Raw genomic sequence first — 20,471 nt, 5'->3', positions numbered from 1 at the left:
TTTTTTACAGAGAGGAAGGGAGTGGGATAGAGAGTTAGAAACATCGATGAGAGAGAAACATCGATCAGCTGCCTCCTGCACACCCCCCACTGGGGATGTGCCCGCAACCAAGGCACATGCCCTTGACCGGAATCGAACCCGGGACCTTTCAGTCTGCAGGCCGGAGGTCTATCCACTGAGCCAAACCGGTTTCGGCAGGGGCGCGATTTCTTAATCTGTAAAACAAAACCACATCTACACACAGAATAAGCAACTCTGTCCATGTTCCCAACAATCTTTTTATTTTTTGTTTGCTACTGAAAAAAATTCGTACCCTCTTTCTTCTGTGATGTGTGTACCTCTGACTTGTACGCGGATATGAAGACTGGAGCAAGGGGCTGGAGGAGGATGTTTAATGCAGAATAAAATCCATCACATGTTTCCCATTCCGTAAGGGCCTCCTTCAGGTAGTAACTGTATGGTCTCCTGGGGGGAAGGCGTAAGAGCACAAGATGTACGAACACTCCAATGAGTCCCTCCTTCGCCTTTCCCGGGAGGAGGCCGTGGCCTGAGACACCACGATGAGAAGCTCCGAGGACGAACGCGGCTCCTGCAGGGTCCGCTTCCGAGAAGCGCCGAGGAAAGCTGGTGTGGCGGCGGGACAATGAAAAATGCTTATGATAGACAACGTTTTCAATTATAAACTCCATGTGAACTTCCAAAAAAAGGGGGCATAAAAAATAGACAATTCTATCGTGGTTTCGCTTTCAATGTTTTAGCATATTTCTCTGCCCGTCAGTTCTTTTTGTATCTCTGTTACAAGTAAAAGAACTTGTGTAAAAAGTGAGGTGAATGAGTCAGTTGCGTTTCAGAAATGCCCCAAAAGAGAGACCAGGAGCCATTCTGTTCCTTGGGAGGGAAACCCAGTCACGGTATTGACCTCTTTGTCTAGCCCCGTCGTCAAGCGGAGGGATACTTTCGATAGTTTTCAGATCAGGTATTAAATGTGTACATGTTTGGAGTTCAGTATGTCTTCCACAGCCGCTTGTAGCATCTTCCTTCGCTGACACGGGCTGCAAAGGCCGCAAAAACCTGCCTCTCAGAAACAAGGGGCGGGGAGACGCCATTTTCAAAGCCGGAAATGATTAAACCTCGGGATTGAGACCCTTCCCAGTCAGCCAGGGCTTGCCAGTACGACAGTTCCTGCTTCTGGTGGAGGCTTGGCTCTCGTCCCATTGGGAGTAGGATCTCTCCAGCTACTGGTGAGCAGGAGGGGGGATCCGTCACTACCGCGGCGAGCCGCGCCACTTGGGGGGTCGGCGGCCACCCCAGCTCAATGGCCTAGTCCCGCCAGGCTCCGCGCGGGCCCTGCCGGCCTCCGTCCTCTTCCGCTGGCTCCAGGTGCGGCGCGGATCCATCCGCCACAGCAGGCGCTCCTGGTGGCGCGGCGCTCTGCTTTCGGCAATACCCGGATGGAAGTGTAATGGCCGCCATCAGGGACTCGCAGGCAATGGGGACCACGACAGGTATTCCCTGTGAGCGGGGCCGCCCAGACTTGATAGGATGCCGAGGCTACTGAAGGGACAGTCAGGGGGCAAAGGGCGAGTTTGTGAGGCGCCAGGGCACCTCGAACCGGCTGGGGAGCCGCCCCAAGATAGGAAGCGCCTGTTAAATAGTCCCGGCCATTCAGTGCTTTCGCCTAACTTGCTGCAAAGTTTTTCTGGGGAAGTTGGTTCTCTCAGTTGGTTCCCCTGCAGGCGGCCGGCGCTAACCGTAGCCGTGCGTGTTTTCCGCCCGCGCGTTCGCTTCCCCGCTGCCCAGGAGCTGGAGCGGCGTGCGACACCGTGTGCCTCCGCGCGCCCGAGGGGCAGCGGATCCGGGAGGAAGGGGCGGATCGGGCGCGGTGTTTGGGGCAGAGCGGGGCGCGCGGCGCTCGAAGCACCCGCTCGGCGCGCTCCGGCGCCGGTGGAGACGCTGGGGTACCTCGGACCGCACCTCCCGAGCTGTAGGTTCGCAGCCCCACAGCACCCCAACTCGACGGCGGCCCCACTGTGGGTCCAGTCTGTGTATTTGAGGTCTTTTCTTGCGGAAATGCTCAGTCCCGTGGCGCGCGTTCTCCTCGGAGTTGGCCAAAGGCGCTCTTCCCTGCAAACCTCAGTCACACCCAGTGGCAGACGGATTTCTTTGTAACTGGTTTTCTCACTTGTAGGGTCCATTTTGAGTCTCTTCTTAACATGGTGTCTTCATTGTCAAGTAGATAGTCTCTTCCTAGATGGCTACAGTAATTGAAAATATACAGGGTTAGTGCATATGAGGTAAAATGTCCTAACTCTTAAATAGACCAACAAAACAGACATGGTAGCTTTGAGGTTAAAAATGCAAAAGTTAAGGTTCGGTTTTCATTTAGGTTTAAATTTGGAGGCATTTAGTGTTTGTGAGGTATTTATCAAAAGCTTAAAAAACCCTACAAAAATAGTCAATGTTTAAGGAAGTGTTAATGTTGAACTTTGATGATTAAACATGAAGACACCACTAGGTTATGAATTTTATGAACTTGAGCAACTGTTTACTGATATTGTTGAATTGGTTTTTATGCAGCAAGAGATCTGATTTGACTGTACTTTGATGTTATTATCCTCGGGTTGAATAGATAGAAACCATTACGATTGGTTGAGTGAAATACCCTAACATTTTTCATAATTTAATTGCTAACCAATAGAAGTGGATTCATTGTCTTTCAGCAGAACTATTCTTCCGAAACTCATAAAGACTCATAAAGACATTGCATTGTGTTAACATTTTTAAGATATTGCATTTCATAGTGAAGGGTAAGCATGGTAGGTCATGTTAATTTTTGTTAAAATTCTCATAAATAATATGAGCCCATACTCTAAAAAATTATTAACAAAAGGGGAGAAAGGGATAAAATACAGGTATCTAACAACCTGTTTTGCACAATCAAATTGTTCCTTATAGTTGCCATCAAAGTAAGCATAAACATCCATTCAGAGCACTTTATATCTGGTTTTATGGAAGAATTAAAGGACAGTAACCACAATGGATACCTACTGTGCACATTGATAGCATGTGAGCTTTTTAAATGCTTGAGGTTTTTAATCATTACACTTCAAATCCTGTCCTGTCCTATCCTATCCTCTCTGGTAAATGTGATGACAAAGGTTTTTATATTTTGAGACATACCAGAGAGAATATATTTTAGTATAAATGTACAGACAGGTTGACTTTAAAATATATTTTACACATGCCCTTTAATGTACTTTCATTGTTTACTTTTCTGTTTGGAGCTGTTGTTATTGAAGCATTGTGCACTTTAGATCACGTAATACAACTTTCTGTTTTTTAATGATAAAATACTTGAGTCTTGCCCAGTTTCCTTTAGGTACCCTCCTAGAAGTTTTTTGGCAGAGCACTATACACAGAAGAAACATTTTTAATGAAGTTGAAATTTTTATTAATTATCTGATCCCAGGTGTGTAGGCTATGAATATATTAGCTCTGTATCTGGTGTATTGGCTTCATGCAGTGAGCAATTTTCATGGGGTGTTAGAGACCAGAAGTGTGTATTAAGAGATAGCATTGTGGTAGGATAGCAGGATTGGAATTAGATCCAAATTTTAGTTCTAGCTTTGTGACTTTGTGCAAGACCCATTTTCCCTATCTTGTAATAAATGAGGATATTGAATTAGTTTGATTCTAAGCTTCCCTTTAAGCTTTGAATTTTCTGACTTTTGTAAATTCATGACATTGTCAGTGGGTAGATATGATAGGTTATTTGTGTAAGTGCAGAGAAGTTTATTTTTCTTCTAAATTTATATACTTAAGTTGAATAGAAGCATAATTGAATTGACAGTATAAAATATTTTACTAATAGTTTTTGCAGTCATAGTTTTAAAATCTTCATCTTTATTTCCAGATATCATCTCTTGTGATCACTGTTCCTGATTATGGCTTTGTCCAGGCATTAAATTGTGTGCCTTTTGTTCCTTGAAGAAAGAGGTATGGTAAAGATTCAAGTATTATATAGTCTATTAAGTAGTAAGTTAATATGTTTTAATCTTAGACAAAATAATATAGTTATGTATTTGTGAGTTTCCATAAGTTACAATTTTATTTTTGGCTTAAATATTATACAGGGTTTTTCATTTTAATATGAGCAGAAAAAGTAGTTTTTTGTGTTATTGTTTATTATTTAGCATTTCATTAGAGATCTAAAGATGATTTTAACCATATTATCCTTCTAAATATAACGATGGCATTAAGAGCTTTTGAGTAATAAATGATGATGATAAATATGTTAGGAAGATGTTTTGAAGCTATATAGATGGCTAGGAGAATGTGGTTTTCTGTAGTTAGCGCAAAGTAATGCATCTGAAGAAAGATTGTCGAGTATGATTAATGGCATCTACATTATGAGTCAGAAAAGGGACTTGGGAATCACTATAGAGTTATGACTGGTTTCCTGGAGACAATCATCTGAATATCTTTGTGTGGACAAAAAGAATGGGAAAAATCTGCCGACAGATCCATGATATTCTAAGGAAATCTTTTAAAACTCAGTGGAAAATATTGTAGCCTTATAAAAAACCCACTACAACAAAACAAAAACGAGAAATACAACTGTCTTTAAACATGAGTCTCTTGCTGTTTGTTCTTGTGATATCACAGTGTCATAATTCCCCTCACCAAATGCAATAAATGTACACTTAAGTATAACCCTAAATTAGGATTAAGAGTATGTATGTAATTACTAAAATGGCTGAAGTAGACAATACTAACTTATTACTTTAGTTCCATGAACTTTACCGTAGATGTCTTTCTTTTCAGAGTCATTTCCACAAAGCATGAATTTTTAACTTTATTATAAGTTAATTCTAGCAAATACCCTGAGTAGAGAGTAACAGAGCTGAATTGAGATACCAGGTTATCATTTATGTTCATTTACCTACATAATTTCTTTCTACATAATGTTTGTCTAACCTCTTACCACATGAAATTCACATGGCTACTGTGTTAATCAGGAATAGAGACAATAAGTGCAGAGTGCTAAGAATTTTCTTTGCTACGATTGATCCAAACTACTCAGAAAAAGGAATATGATGAAGAATGAAAGCTTCAGCCCTGGCGGGGTGGCTCAGTTTGTTGGAGCATTGTCCCATGCACCAAAGGGGGGTGGGTTCGATTCTGGTCAGGGCACATATCCAGGCTTCGGGATCAATCCCCAGTCGGGGAGTGTACAGGACACGACCGATCAATGTTATTCTCTCTCCTTGCCTCTTTCTCTCAAATCAATAAAAAACTAAAACAAAAACCCACAACGACACATCCTCTGGTGAGGATTGGGAAAAAAAAAGGATGAAAATTTCAAATATAATGAAGTAAACAAGAGGCTACTATACAATGACTGACCAAAATGATTTGGATTAGTCCACCTTCAAAAACAGAGCAAAGAAACTAAAAATTTAAAATTGTAATTGGTATGACTGCGTGAATATTAGAATGAAGGTGCGTGACTTGAAACTTTGAAGCTTAAGAAAATTAAGTGGGTTTCACCTGGGTCTCATTTCAAGAAATGGTCATAGCCAAAGCTGAAAACAAATACTGGCTTTTAAAAGTCAAATTTCAAAATGTAAAATCGGCACCAATTAAAATTGGGTTGTTGGAGGTTTTGTGTAGTAGAAGATCGATCTATCTATCTATCTATCTATATCTATCTACAGTTTTTGTCAACTCAGGATATCATCATTTTGGGAAACCATCTCTTTCCTATTGTGAGTGGTTGGTGGGCTATCAGCCAGTCTTGTAGTTTTATAACCCAAGCCTATTCATTCCTGTTGTAACAGTGATTGCCTACAGACCAAATCAGAATCCTTTGAGGTTGTTACATGAGCGCAAGGAGAAAAATGCTCTCTTCTCTCTAAAGTTGTTAATTTGGGAGGGTGATAGTGACATTCCTACATGTATGAGAACCTCATCTGTAGTACGAAAAAGTGGAGCCATATAGAAATGGAAGATGGATGAAATAGTGCTAATTTCAGTTAGGGACTATGGCTATGAGATATCAGTGTTTACCTTTTAATGTTGGGTGCTATCCTGGTGTCCTTCCCAGTCCCTTGGGCTAAAATTCTGTATATAAATTAGTTTTAATTGGATTGCTGCAGAATGAATTTATGACCTGTAACTTCAAGTTAATCATTTACATCCATCTACAATTTGCCCTTTTCCTCCACCTTACAAAAGATGCCTTTATTCATTCATCACTTATGCAGGCATGCAGTCCTTCCTTTGATCAACCTAATAATTATTGTCTACTATGTACAAGTATATGCAACTGCCTGGTTAGTAAGGAATATACATACTAGGCTGAGTGGATGGTAGACTTCCTCTAATATAGTACATTTTTGTATACTTAAGTTACACAAATCAACAAGCATGTGTTGAGAATAACCAGTGCTGTGCTTAGTAATATCTAGGAATAAGTTATTGATCTTCAAAGTGCTTATAGTTTAGTCGAGGTATCCAGATTAATATATGTGAAATCTATAATAATACAAGCGCAATGTGCTAATTAGACTGGACATCCTTCCGGACGTCCTTCCAGACAACCTTCCGGACAAAGCCAGGGCTGCGAGGGAAGCCTGGGTCCTAGGTGCCAGAGGGAATTCGGTGCCAGCAGCCAGGGGAAGGAAGGCCTACTCTTGCACGAATTTTGTGCATCGGGCCTCTAGTACAATATAAACAGCTATAACTGGTAAGTGAATGCATACTTGTGTAGTATGGATTTTAAATGAGTTTTGATAGGTAGGAAATTAGTTAGGGCTGGCCCAGTCTAGGAAGGTTTCTTAAAGGAGGTATAACTTCAAATAGATTTTGACTTAATGAAGTGGGTTTTGATAACCACAGAGAATAATTAAAGAAAGTGTAGAGTTGAAAATTATTAAGTCCAGTGGTAAATTCTCAGTCCTCATCCTACTTGACAGAGTTGATCAATTCCTGATCCTGGAAACAATTTCTCCACTTAACTTTCAGGATCCAATCTCCTGACTTACCTATAGTCTCACTGGTCATTCCTTTTAGTCTTGCTAGCTGGTTCTTTCTCATCTGTTTCCTCTAAATGTTACAGTACAGGCTCAAGCCTTGAACTTCTCTGTTTACTTCTCCCTTGGTGATTTCATTCAGTTCTATATACTAAATATATACACACAGAAAAATGTAGACACATTAGTGACTCCAAAAATTTTATCTTACACCTAGACCTCTGTATTTTATACTCAGCTACACATTCGACATTTCCACTTGATTATCAACTAGGTATTTCAAAATCTTCATGGTTAAACTCAACTCTTAGTATACTTATCAAACCTACTACTCCCACCAGGCTTTTATCCTAATAGTAAATTTGCAATTGATAATGTACTTATCAAACCTACTACTCCCACCAGGCTTTCTATCCAAATAGTAAATTTGCAACTGATTTTTTCTAGTTGCTAAGGTAGAACTTTCAAAATTATTCTTGACATGTTTCTTTCATATACCAAATTTAATCTTTCAGGAAATCCCATAGACTCTGTCTTCAAAATATATATAGAGAGTGATCATGCCTTATTTGTCTCCAAAAAGACACCATCCTCTCTACCTGGGTAATTGCAGTATAATAATCTCCAAGCTGGTCTACTTCCTTCTACTCTTAGCTTCCTCCCAAATACTCTGTTCTTAACTTAGTAGCCAAAGTGATCTCTTTAACAAGATAATTTGGCTCATGTTACTTCTCTATCCCAAATGCTCCAGTAGCTTCCCATTTCGTTTATAGTAAAACTAAATAAGGCCATCAAGCCTTGTTTTAGTCCCATTGTTAGTTCTTTGACTTCATGTATTCCTTTTCTTCTGGTGCTTTCTGTTCCAGTCTTGCTACTCTCCAAACATGTTAGGCACTCTACCCTCAGAGTGTTAGCACTTACTATTTCTTTTCTTGGAATGATTTCTCCTTCAGCTCCTTAAGGTCTTGGCTCAAATAAGACCTTTTCAAGTGATTGTCTCCCTGACTTAGTATTTAAAATGGCAACTTTCAAACCCTGGCTGGATAGCTCAGTTGGTTAGAGCGTTGTCCACCAAGGTTGCTGGTTTATTCCCCGGCTGGGGCACGTACAAGAATCAACAAATGAATGCATAAAATAAGCGGAACAATAAATCAGCCTCTCTCTCTCTCTCTCTCTCTCTCTCTCTCTCTCTCTCTCTCTCTCTCTCTTTCTCTCTCTCTCTCTCTCTCTCTCTCAATCCCCCTCTCTAAAATCAATAACATTAAAAAAAATAAGATTATTAAAATGTCAACTTTCTCGTTCTGCCTAGTCTATTCTTTATATTTTTCTATAGCACTTGTCACCTTTGGATATATTACATAATTTACTTTATTATCTAAATACTCAGTAAAATGTTAGCTCTTTGAGGGGAGGGATTTTTGTCTGTTTTGTTCCAGTACGTGAACAAAGACTGGTACAGATTTGCTGCTAGCCACAAGCCCAGCACTATGCTAGGTGCTGGTGATATAGCAAAGAACATGACAGATGTGGGTCTTATGCTTATGCAGCTTTTGTTTCAGTGGTAGAGACGATAAATAAGATATTGCCAGAAAAAATTACCAAAAAAAAAAAAAAAATTACAAAGACTAAAATAGAGAATTTTTTTCCTGTTTGAGGAGGGGATGATTTATAGGTTGGAGGAGACCTTACTGAGGCAGTAACATTTGAGCTGAGACCTAAAAGATGAGAAGGATCTAGCTTTATGAAGAATGGGAGAAAGAATATTTCAAGCAGAGAACAGCAGGTGCAAAGGCCTGAGATAGGAAAAGAGCACTTGAGGAACTAGAGACTATCTTTGGTAGCTTACTGGAGTATTTACAGATGGAGAGAGTGGTGTGAGATGAAATGGAATAGAAAGGTCCCAGACCAGATGTCACTGTTTCTTGCAGGCCTTGACAAGAGATTAAGTTTTATTTGAAGTTCCTTGGGAAGCCACTAAGGAGTTTTAAGCAGGGGAAACACTGACCTATTTATATTAAGATTACTTTTGCTCTTGGGTGGAGAATGGAGTCAGGAGATGATGATGGGTAAGGGGAAAACATGGAATGCCACTTAGCAAGACTAGTATTTTAATCAAAATTGGAGAGAAGAATTCAAAATGTATTTTGGAGATAGAATTGCCAGGATTGCTTATGGAATAATAGGGAAATAAGAAAAAGAAAACTCTTGATTTTGGGGTTTGGCAACTTGCTACTCTCCAAACATGTTAGACATGCTATGCTCAGAGTGTTAGCACTTACTATTTCTTTTCTTGGAATTGTAGTGCCATATATATGGGGAAGCCTGGAGAATGGAATTTGTTTTATCCATAGAGATAGGGTTTTTGTAGAGCCAGAGAAAAATTCAACAGAAAATTGAGAGGAAATGCATTACATGTTCTCCCAATCAAGGAGCAATAAATCTGTTGACTCTCTCCCCCGTACCTGGTGTTCAAAATTGTAAGTAAAATCTGCCTATTCTCCTACATCACTGCCACAACAAAATGACAAACAGAAGAACGAATGAGAGATAAAGTTCATCTTTCTCCTTCCCGTACAGAATTCAGTGGTCTTTATTTCACTTTGGACAGATTATTTCTTTCTTGTCCTTGCATTTTACTTGGGAATTGTCTTTTTAAAATTCTCTGTACCTATGGTGGAATTCCTAATCTATGCGAACACTGCCAGTTGTCTGGATCCTCACTTTTTATTTAGATTGTCACTTAGTCCTCCATTTTTTTCACTTTCATTTTTCACTCTTTCTGCACTGTATCTTGCTTGATTTTTTAGTACCATTCTAATATTTCTAAAATAATGCTTTTATAACTTCTCTCTGCTTGAGAACTAACAGTGGTTCCTTTTATTTCAAGTTTAGCTCTATTCTCTGTAGTCTGTTCTCATTTAAATCCTTATTATCCATTCTCTCTTTGATCTAGATCCTACAGTGCAGTAAGAAAAATGCTTTTGAAAAAATTTCAATATATATTTTTATTGATTTCAGAGAGGAAGTGAGAGAGAGAGAAACATCAATAATGAGAAAGAATCATTGATCAACTGCCTCCTGCATGCCCCCTACTGAGGATTAAGCCTGAAACCTGGGCATGTGCCCTGACTGGGAATCCAACTGTGACCTCCTGGCTCTTAGGTTGATGCTCAACGTCTGAGCAACACCAGTTGGATGAGAAACGTGCTTTTCTTCCAACATTTCTTTTTCTTTTTAAAAAAATATATTTTTATTGATTTTTTACAGAGAGGAAGGGAGAGGGATAGAGAGTTAGAAACATCGATCAGCTGCTTCCTGCACACCTCCTACTGGTGATGTGCCCGCAACCAATGTACATGCCCTTGATCAGAATTGAACCTGGGACCTTTCAGTCCAAATGCCGACTGAACCTATTTATATTAAGGTTGACACTGAACCAAACCAGCTAGGGCCCAACATTTCTTTGTTCTGTTTTTCTGGTCCAGGTAGCTTTGTTCCTTTCTTACATATTTAAGTCCCACTACTCTTTAAAGCATTATCTTTTCTGTGAAGTAGACACAGTTAACATTGATCTATCAACATAATGTCTTAAGAGCCTTTGGTACAAGAGAACTAGCTTAAGCTAGTTTAAGATAGTGTAAGCTGAAAAAGGGGGATTATTTTAAGGATACAGAATTTCCTAGAATTCAGGGGCAGGAGTGCACAGGCAGACCTCAGTATGTAAAGACTTGTGGTGATGACATTACCCTTTTGGTTTCAATCAAGGTACCCTGAAGAGCTGATGATTTTCTCCCTGTTGTTTTGGTTTGTTTTTTGCTATGCCATGGTGTTATTCCTTTAAAAAAACAACAACCTGTTTTCAGTAGTTTGGAGGATATCTTTTTATAGATTTGTCTTTGTTTACATAAAAATACACTATGTACCTTTCCTCTTGATATAAAAATGAAGATCTTTCCTCCTAATTTAAAAAATGCATTACTTGCCTTAATTGGCAACTTACTTTTTTAAAAAACAAAAATATTTGGAATCAGCATCTTTCTAAGTAATTTCAATACATATACTTTTTAATAATGTTTTCATATGTATGTTCTATAATCATTTTCCCATTCATGGACATTTAAGTGATACTGCTATATATCTATATGTTGTGCTTTCATTTGAGGTTAGAATATAAAAAGTGATTATGGGAGTATACTTAGAAAATGTGAAGGAAATTGATTATTTTTAAGGAAACGATAAATTGCCAAAAGTGACTCTAGCAAACTTGAAGAGCCCAGAAACTGTAGAATAATATGTCAGATTGTGAGGCCTTAACTCCACAGAAGTATCAAACTCCACATGGTTTTGTTGGTACAGTCTGTGCAGTTTTAACAAGTGGGCAATTCTCATGTTTAGTGAACTATTCCAGAGCAGGTGAAATAATAACTCTTAAAGCGTCAAAAAAGAGAATTCTAAATAAAATTTTGTCAGAACACAACCAGAACTTCATTAAAGAATGATATGCTTAGCTCCAACCAGGTGGCTCAGTTGGTTGAAGCATTGTCCTGTACACCAAATAGGCTGCAGGTTCAATTCCCAGTCAAGGCACATACCTAGATTGCAGGTTTGATCCCTGATCGGGGCGTGTATGAGAGGCAACTGATCAAAGTTTCTCTCTCACATAGATGTTTCTCTCTCCCTCGAAAATCAGTGAATAATATCCTCGGGTGAGGATAAAGAAAAAAGAATGGTATGCTTATTTAATGCAAAAAGTTCAACATTATACTTGCTATTTGTGTAGTATATAGAAAAAAAATAGACTGATGTTATAATTTTCACTATTTCTTATTCCTTTAGCAATGTACCGTGATCATGAAGCATATTATTAATTGAATATCACTTATTTTCAATTTAAAATACATGTAACTTTTTATATGTATAACAACACTGCATGCATAGCTGCCATTCTGGTGGTGCCAGTTCCCTTCCCTAGTTTTTTAGGTAACATCATGGCTCACAAATTAATTATTAAATAAACAAAAAAAAATCACTTCTCTTATAGCATGAATTTATAAAGGATGAGTGACATCTAATAGCATAATTCTTCATTCTCTGAGTGTTATGTTTATAGCATTAACTTTGTTAAAAGCTTTTCTGCAGTGGTGTGATTGGGTACCTATGTGTTGATATGAGTAGTACAACACTGAGTAATATCTATTTTATTTTAGTTTCTTCTCCACCATTAGTGTCAACATTCATCAATTTTGTACTGGCTCAAGTTTATTATTTTAAGTTTGTTCAGGAAAAACTCAGTTTACCACAGAAGTCACTTGCTTTTAGAATTTCAAAATTTTCATGGCTTCATGCCATTTTTTATGAAGTTTTATAATAGTGTGGTCTAAAAGCAAAGAGATTGTAATTCTTGTTACATCCAAATACAAGTTATTTGCTTATGCTATGATAAGGAAGTATAGTTTGCCAGTGTGGAGGCCATAGTGATCCAAGGACATTTTAAGAAATACTGACCTACGGCTAGCCAGCAATCACTATAAACATTTTTATGTGTGTATGATTGACTTTTTACATGAGTTAGTATGAGTCCATGTCTGTCTATCCTTCTCTTCTTTATTTTCATCAGTAGTTGTAGCCCGAGATAGTAAAACCTGATATATCTACCGTTTGTTTTCTGGTTTTTCATTTACTACCTCTTGGATATCTTCCTATTAATAAATTATTTATACTATATTATTGTAAAAATTGAATAATATTTAATTGAATGAAAATACTATAATTTGTTTTTTGGTGGACATTTAGTTATTTTTAATTTTGTGATTTTTATAAACAATGCTGCAATTAACGTCTCTGATTGTTATCTTTAAGTACCCACTCTCTCAGCTGTGTCTGGTATCCCCTATTTCAGGGATTCTGTTTTACCCTCTGTAGAGAATAAATCTCCAGATTTTCTGCTGTGGTGGGGGAACAGCAGTTACCTAGCATAGAATAGGCATGGGAATCTTAGTCTCTGACCAACTCAAGCAGCTTTTTCCAAATTTCGCTTTATTTTAGCTTTCTACTCCTTTCCCATTTTAGAGTCACTTGGTGCTGCCAGTTCCTAATCCTTTTGAAGATTCAAAGTGTAAAATGGGTTAGTTCTCAGCTTTACCCACTGTCTGGTATTGTTTTCTTGGGTCTGCAAAGTCCTTTTACTACTTATTTATATGTTTTTCAGTATCTAGAATTTTGTTGCTATTGTTAACTCTTCTGTTTCCCTTGTTAATTTTTCTTTAAGGACTTATTGTATTTGTCATGTTGCAAATGTTTCCCTTCTCTAGTCTTTTCTGCTTTCTTAACTGTATTAACAAAATACATTTATTTCTATTTTGTAGATTTTATTGTCGATAGATGTTTCTTTCTTTTTTTTAAAAAATATATTTTATTGATTTTTACAGAGAGGAAGGGAGAGAGACAGAGAGTTAGAAACATCGATGAGAGAGAAACATCGATCAGCTGCCTCCTGCACACTCCCCACTGGGGATGTGCCCGTAACCCAGGTACATGCCCCCCGACCGGAATCGAACCTGGGACCCTTCAGTCCGCAAGCTGACGCTCTATCCACTGAGCCAAACTGGTTTCGGCTTGATAGATGTTTCTTTAAATTATTTCTTTTTTTTAGTTCTTTTTTTCTGATTGGAATTCAATTTCCTTGAAGTATTTACTTAATACTTTTTTTTTTTTTTCAGAAAGAGATATATGTAGTATATTCTCTGAATTTTTGCATATCTAAATTTGTATTTTCCCCACACACATGAGAGTTTACCTGGGCATAGGGTTAATTTTTTGGGTTAATTCTTTTCTCTCAGAACTCTATAAATGTTATTTCATTGTTTCTAGCATATAGAATTGTGAGTAAAATATTTGATAAATATTGTTGTCTGATTAAAGTTGGCATTGTGGATAAAAATTTGAGTACCTTTTTAGGTAATTGTTTCTTTCCACCTTTTATTTTTATAACATTTTATTTTTATCTTTTAAACTAAAAAAAATTTTTTTTAATATATTTTATTGATTTTTTACAGAGAGGAAGGGAGTGGGATAGAGAGTTAGAAACATCGATGAGAGAGAAACATCGACCAGCTGCCTCCTGCACACCTTCCACCGGGGATGTGCCCGCAACCAAGGTACATGCCCTTGACCGGAATCGAACCTGGGACCCTTTAGTCCACAGGCCAACGCTCTATCCACTGAGCCAAACCAGTTTGGCTAAACTAAAAAAATTTTACTAAGATAAGTTGTAGATACCAAGTTTTATATTCTCCTTTTCACTAGTAATCTTGCCAGACATTTGGGGAGCCTTTGATTTTGAAAATTCAAGTCTTAAAAATAACCAAAACCTCAGTGTAATTTTTTTTCTTTTTGTTTTCAAAATCATTATTTTTCCTCCATCTAATTTGTACTCTCATGGCAGTATTTTCCCCCCCTATATTATTATTATCTTAGGTCTTAATGAGATTGCTAGTTATTACTTGATTTTTTTTTTTTAAAAAACTCTCTCCTTTTTCCTATAGTAACTTTCATTGTAGGTACTGTTTTCACTGCTGGAATGGGAGAATAGAAGATAAGTTTTGATGAGTGTTCAGTTTATTTGCCCTTTGTTGAACAGCTGCATCCAATGATGTTTCTGCCTACTTATCTTTTTTGATGGCATTGATAGTTGAGATGAATTCAATAAACCAAGATACTCCTTTTTCTTTTTGGTTAGATGGAGGGTGGAGGAAAATTAATGTAATGATTTTTCTAACAGCTTAGAGATAACTATTTACTTATGTGGAGAAAGAACAGAAGTCTTAAGCAGAAGGAGATAGCCAGGAATATAGGAAGATGTATCTTTTTTTTTTTTTAATATATTTTATTGATTTTTTACAGAGAGGAAGGGAGAGAGATAGAGAGTCAGAAACATCGATGAGAGAGAAACATCGATCAGCCGCCTCCTGCACATCCCCCACCGGGAATGTGCCCGCAACCCAGGTACATGCCCTTGACTAGAATCGAACCTGGGACCCCTCAGTCCGCAGGCTGACCCTCTATCCACTGAGCCAAACCAGTTTCGGCAGGAAGATGTATCTTGTTCAGAAATAATTTCCTCTTCTTATTTCTCTCTTAATAGCTGGTGCTAGCAATCCCTACTTTCTGCGTGGCCTCTGGACCCAGATCGAAGCTTTGGATTCATCCTTTCCTCCCCATACCTCAGCAGAGACTTCTGTTACCCCAGGGGACTCCATATAATCTTCCTCTCAAGCTCTTGCTTTCTCTCCCAAGGTATGTTTAGGGGAGGGAGTGGACAGAATTATGTTACTTATTTTTTAAATTAAGGGCATAATAGATACTCATTAAATATTTGTTGAATGAATGCTCCCTAGTAAGCCTCTTCTTTAAAAGTGGTGCTTGACAGTTGGTCAACATTCATTTTCACTCTTCTTTCTCTGGACCATTTCTTACCCAAACACCTTGCTGTATATGTATGGAATGTTTTCTAGTTTCTAGCCATTTTGTAGGATTTTCTTAAGTATTCTTTAATTTTTGGTTTGTGTTTCGGTGGGCAATTGGGAAAGGAAGGAAATCAAATTGCTTAAGCTTCCATCTTGGTGTAGGAAGCTCTTCAGGTTACTTGCAAGAAATATTTTATACAAATTGTGGTATTTCAAGGCTTGATAAGATACATGTTGGTCAAGTCTTATGAGGAAATAATCCTATGTAATAAAAGCCCAGTGACTGAATGGTGGAACGACCAGAACGACTGGCCAGCCAGTCGCTATGATGCGCACTGACCACCAGGGGGTAGACGCTCAATGCAGGAGCTGCCCCCTGGTGGTCAGTACATTCTCATAGTGGGAGCGCTGCTTGGCTGACCGGGATGAGCGGTGCTCCCACAGCAGGCTGATCCCTGCAGGCCACACACCTCCACCAGTGCACAAATCCCATGCACTGGGCCTCTAGTACATATATAGAAGGCAGGAGTTCAAAGAGAAGATTTAAGCTCTAGCTGGGTTTTCTCAGTGGTTAGAACATCAGCCTGTGGCCCAAAGGGTCACAAATTTGATTCCAGGTCAAGGGTGCAAACCTCAGTTACAGGCTCCATCCCCAGCTCAGGTTGGGGTGGGTATGGGAGGCAACCAATTGATGTGTCTCTTCTCTCTCGCTCGCTCTCTCTCTCTCTCCCTCTCCCTGTCTGTCTCCCCCTCCCCCTCCCTTCCACTCTCTAAAAATGGAAAAATACCCACTGTTGTTGATTAAAAAAAAATAATTAATAGGTAGGTAGATATATTCTTGGGTGAGGATTAAATAAATAAATAAATACTTTAAAATCAGTGATCCTTATTGATGGAGTAGAGATTAGATTATAGTGAAAAGAGCATTAGCTAATAAATTGAAAGACTAAAATTATATTTCTCTTTGTTATGTTATATGAAATGTCCCCAACATGCTATATATTTTTCCTCATAGGTGGCAATCCTTAGTATAATTTGCTACCAGGGCTTCATCTTTGATTGCTTTCATGTACTACTATAGGTAGAACGTAGTTGAAGACAGAATAGATTCTCCAGATTTAAAATTGGAGGGCAAATAAACCCAGAACTACCTAAAATATACAAACTCCCCCAATACTGTATTGTATATGATACATTAACTATAAAAAAATTGACATTGAACATTAATTATTTAGCAGTTATCAAGCTTAAATAAAAGTTAAGTAGATTTCTTAATAAGTTGGTTCCTTTTATCAGCTTTGTTTTGTCTGTAAGGAAAGGGCATGCACTTTAATGGGTAAACTTTGTGGCATCTGACTTGGCTGCCATGTATCCTATTTAACTATTTTCTATTTGTGTAATGAAAGGGTGAGGTTCCTGGATGGTCAACTCTGAATAAACAGTGTATTAATGTATATGTCCTGCCTCCTCCTTTAGATTGTAAGCTGGGATAGGAGAAGGACCAAGTTTGTTTTGTTTTGTTTTTAATCCTCATCCAAGGATATTTTTTCCATTGATTTTTTTAGAGAGAGTGGAAGAGAGGGAAGAGTAGAAGAGAGAAACATGGATGTGAGAGAGACACATCAATTAGTTGCCTCCTGCACGTGACTCCACTGGATGTGGGATTGAACCTGTGACCCAGGTACGTACCCTTGACCTGGAATTGAACCTGAGACCCTCTGGTGCGCAGGCTGATCCTCTAACCAGCCAGGGCATGGGACTACATTTTTTAATCTCTCCATGATACCCATCAAAATGCTTCACATTTATAGTAGATATTTATTAGTGAATGTTAGTTGATTGAGTTATTTAAAATCATACTTTTACACTGGTTGTCAGATTTTGGCCTATGTGTTTTCTTATAAGAAAAATTTAAAATTGTGTAGATATTTTGAAATGGAATTAATGGTATTTAGAAATATCAACATCTGTTCTTTTTTAGCATTACCCATATTTTTGGACACATGAACTATTACTGTAAAAACAATTTGCCTTTTGTAATGAAACTCATGATATGGTTTCCTTTTAATTATATGTAACAATAGAAATGCTTGGGTATGGATAATCCAGAATGAACACAATATGATATTCTGGCAAATAAAGAAGAACCATTACTAGTTGTGCTTAAAAAATTTTATATGTTTGCCCTAGCCAGTTTTGCTCAGTGGATAGAGTGTTGGCTAGTGGATTGAAGGGTCCGGGTTCAGTTCCTGTCAAGGGTATATACTTACTTGGCTTGCAGGTTTAATCACTGTCCCGGTCCCGGCATGTGTGGAAGCAACTAATCGTTGTCTCTCTCTCTCTCTCTCTCATATCTACGTTTCTCTCTCTGTGTGTCTCCCCCTCCCTATCACTCGCTTTAAAAAAGTTAATGGAAAATATATTTGGGTGAGGATTAACAACAAAATAAGTTTCATATGTTTGAATGCCATCCTCAGATTCTGGTAAAGTGAAAACTCCATACGTGATTATGATACTTGCCACTGTTGAGACTGTGATAATCTTAGGGAATCTTCTTCATTGGTGTGTATTAACTGCCAGATATCATTAAACTTTTTTCTAGCCATTTATTATTTTTCTTACTTTTCAAATTTATTTTTAATTCTCAGCCGAGTATATGTTTTCATTGATTCTAGAGAGAGGAAAGGGGGGTGGGGAGAGATAAAGAGAGAAAAATAAGATAATGTAATTCTTCTAAAATACAGTTTGATATTTTACTACTGAACCTTAGGTACTCAGATTCCAATCTTAGCAATAAATTATTGTTACATATATTGTTTTTTTCTCCTCTGAAATTTGAATCATATTTTCTTGTACATGGTAATTACATAGAGTAATGATAGTGTCATTTATTTAGAACTTTACAGGATACTGTTACATATGTTTTCTTACTTAATCTCACAACAATTCCATGAAAGAGGTAGGGAAAGTACTAATTTCGTTTATTTTTTATTTTATAGATGAAGAAACTGAGACACAGAGATTGACACTTGTCTAAAGTAACATAAACCAGTAAGTGTTTGAATTAATGGAGGCAGGTAGCAATGGGTGCAATCTAATCCGCCAAGGGCTTTCCTCGCTGTCATCTGTCTGAATTCTAGGGACAAAAAGCCAAATAGTAGATACACTTTAGGAGTACCTCAGGGGAATGTGCTATTGCTATTCTTTTTCATTTCTTCTGTTTTGTTCTTTTTTTTTCTTCATGTTAATAATGATAACTTGAGAGAGCAGATAATGTCATTTTCTTGTTTTTAGATTAACGAAACTTTTATTTTAAACATAAATTATCCTTGAGGCACTTACGGAAGTAGAAAATATGGAGAGAAGTTTATTGAAATTTTTACAAACTAGTACTAGCTATAGAGTTAATAAGCAAGTGAGAAAGTTGATGGTACTAGTATCTGATCTAATAAAAGACAAACATGCAAATTGACCATACCTTCACTACGCCTTAAGCCACACTCACCAGCCAATCAGAGCGACTATATGCAAATTAACACAACCAAGATGACGGCTGGCAGCCATGGAGCTGGAGTAAGCAGGAGGCTTGGTTGAGGAAGCCAAGCTTCCCGCCTGCCGCAGCCAGCTCTGAGCTCCACTGAAGGCAACAAAGTTTCAATTATAGAAGGTAGATAAATCCCAGAATAAACAAAAGGAGAGGCTGGGAGCTTCTGTCGCCGGAGGACTTAGCCAGCCTGAAAATGGCCCTAAGCCCCTCACCCAGACTGGCCGGGCACCCCAGTGGGGACCCCCCCACCCTAAAGGGGGTGTGGCCAGCCTGAAAACAGCCATCAGCCCCTCACCCAGGCTGGCCAAACCTCCATGGGGTGAGGGTTCCCACTGGGGGCGGGGGGGGAGGGGTCTTGACCAGTCTGCAAACAGCCATCAGCCCCTCACTCAGGCTGGCCAGGCATCCCAGTGGGGACCCCCACCCTGAAGGGGGTGTGACCAGCTGCACACAGCCATCAGCCCCTCACCCAGGCTGGCCAGGCACCCCAGCAGGACCCCCACCCTGATCCAGGACACCCTTCAGGGCAAACCAGCTGGCCCCCACCCGTGCACCAGGCCTCTATCCTATATAATAAAAGGGTAATATGCAAAATGACCCTAACAGCAGAAAGACTGGGAATGACTGGTCACTATGATACACACTGACCACCAGGGGGCAGACACTCAATGCAGGAGCTGCCCCCTGGTGGTCAGTGCGCTCCCACAGGGGGAGCTCTGCTCAGCCACAAGCCAGGCTGACGGCTGCCAGTAAAGTGGTGGTAGTGGGAGCCTCTCCTGCCTCCTCAGCAGCGCTAAGGATGTCTGACTGCAGCTTAGGCCTGCTCCCCGCTGGCAAGTGGACATCCCCCAAGGCTTCCTGGGCTGCCAGAGGGATGTCTGATTGCCAGCTTAGGCCCAATTCTCTGGGGAACGGGCCTAAGCCAGCAGGTGGTCATCCCCCAAGGGGTCCCAGACTGTGAGAGGGCACAGGCCGGGCTGACGGACCGCCCCCTCACCCTCCTGAGTGCACAAATTTTTGTGTACTGGGCCTCTAGTATGTATATAATTGGAATATAAGGTTTTAAGGGCTCTCTTTTTAAGATTTTAAAAATCCTGTTTAAAAGGAACAATATCAAGTTAATATAAAATTCTTAGAGCTTAAGGGTGCTTTTCCAATTGTGGTTTTCTCTAGATGAAGTACAGAGAAGTTGAAATTTGCCCAGTGCAACACAGCAAAGTTGGAAGTAAAGCTTGTATGCCCTGACTTCCATGTTAGAATTATTTCTACTTCAAACTATTGCTTCTTGGTAAGCTGGTTTTAAAATAATTAACAGGTATTTTATTCATTTTTTATTTATGTATTTGAGCAACATTCCTATATTGTGTCAAAATGAACTTAAAAATATGAAATTTAATGATAACTTTTGTGATGAAAATTTCAACT

The 20,471-nt window shown here is 38.9% G+C and overlaps 1 protein-coding gene across 12 annotated transcripts in view; it reads left to right on the top strand.

Moving 5' to 3' along the window:
* The first annotated feature begins 1,131 nt into the window (after positions 1 to 1,131).
* The window catches only part of ZNF518A (zinc finger protein 518A), a 92,829-nt gene continuing 73,489 nt past the window's right edge, over positions 1,132 to 20,471 (top strand). For 6 of the 12 annotated variants that reach the window (XR_004972174.1, XR_004972171.1, XR_004972173.1 and 3 more), the window contains exons 1-4: positions 1,376 to 1,505; positions 3,914 to 3,996; positions 15,178 to 15,329; positions 18,499 to 18,550. The gene's annotated coding sequence lies outside the window, so the exon portion shown is untranslated. Of the gene's footprint in view, positions 1,242 to 1,375; positions 1,506 to 1,884; positions 1,985 to 3,913; positions 3,997 to 12,832; positions 13,159 to 15,177; positions 15,330 to 18,498; positions 18,551 to 20,219; positions 20,335 to 20,471 lie in introns of those variants that run through there. The other 6 variants (XR_004972172.1, XM_036336481.1, XM_036336475.1 and 3 more) reach the window with 4 other exon arrangements.

The sequence above is a fragment of the Myotis myotis genome, unplaced genomic scaffold (genome assembly GCF_014108235.1).
Source record: "Myotis myotis isolate mMyoMyo1 unplaced genomic scaffold, mMyoMyo1.p scaffold_m19_p_15, whole genome shotgun sequence".
NCBI classification, from domain to species: Eukaryota; Metazoa; Chordata; class Mammalia; order Chiroptera; family Vespertilionidae; genus Myotis; species Myotis myotis.
The sequence above is the reverse complement of the archived record's forward strand: the minus strand, read 5'-3'. Positions and strand labels throughout refer to the sequence as shown.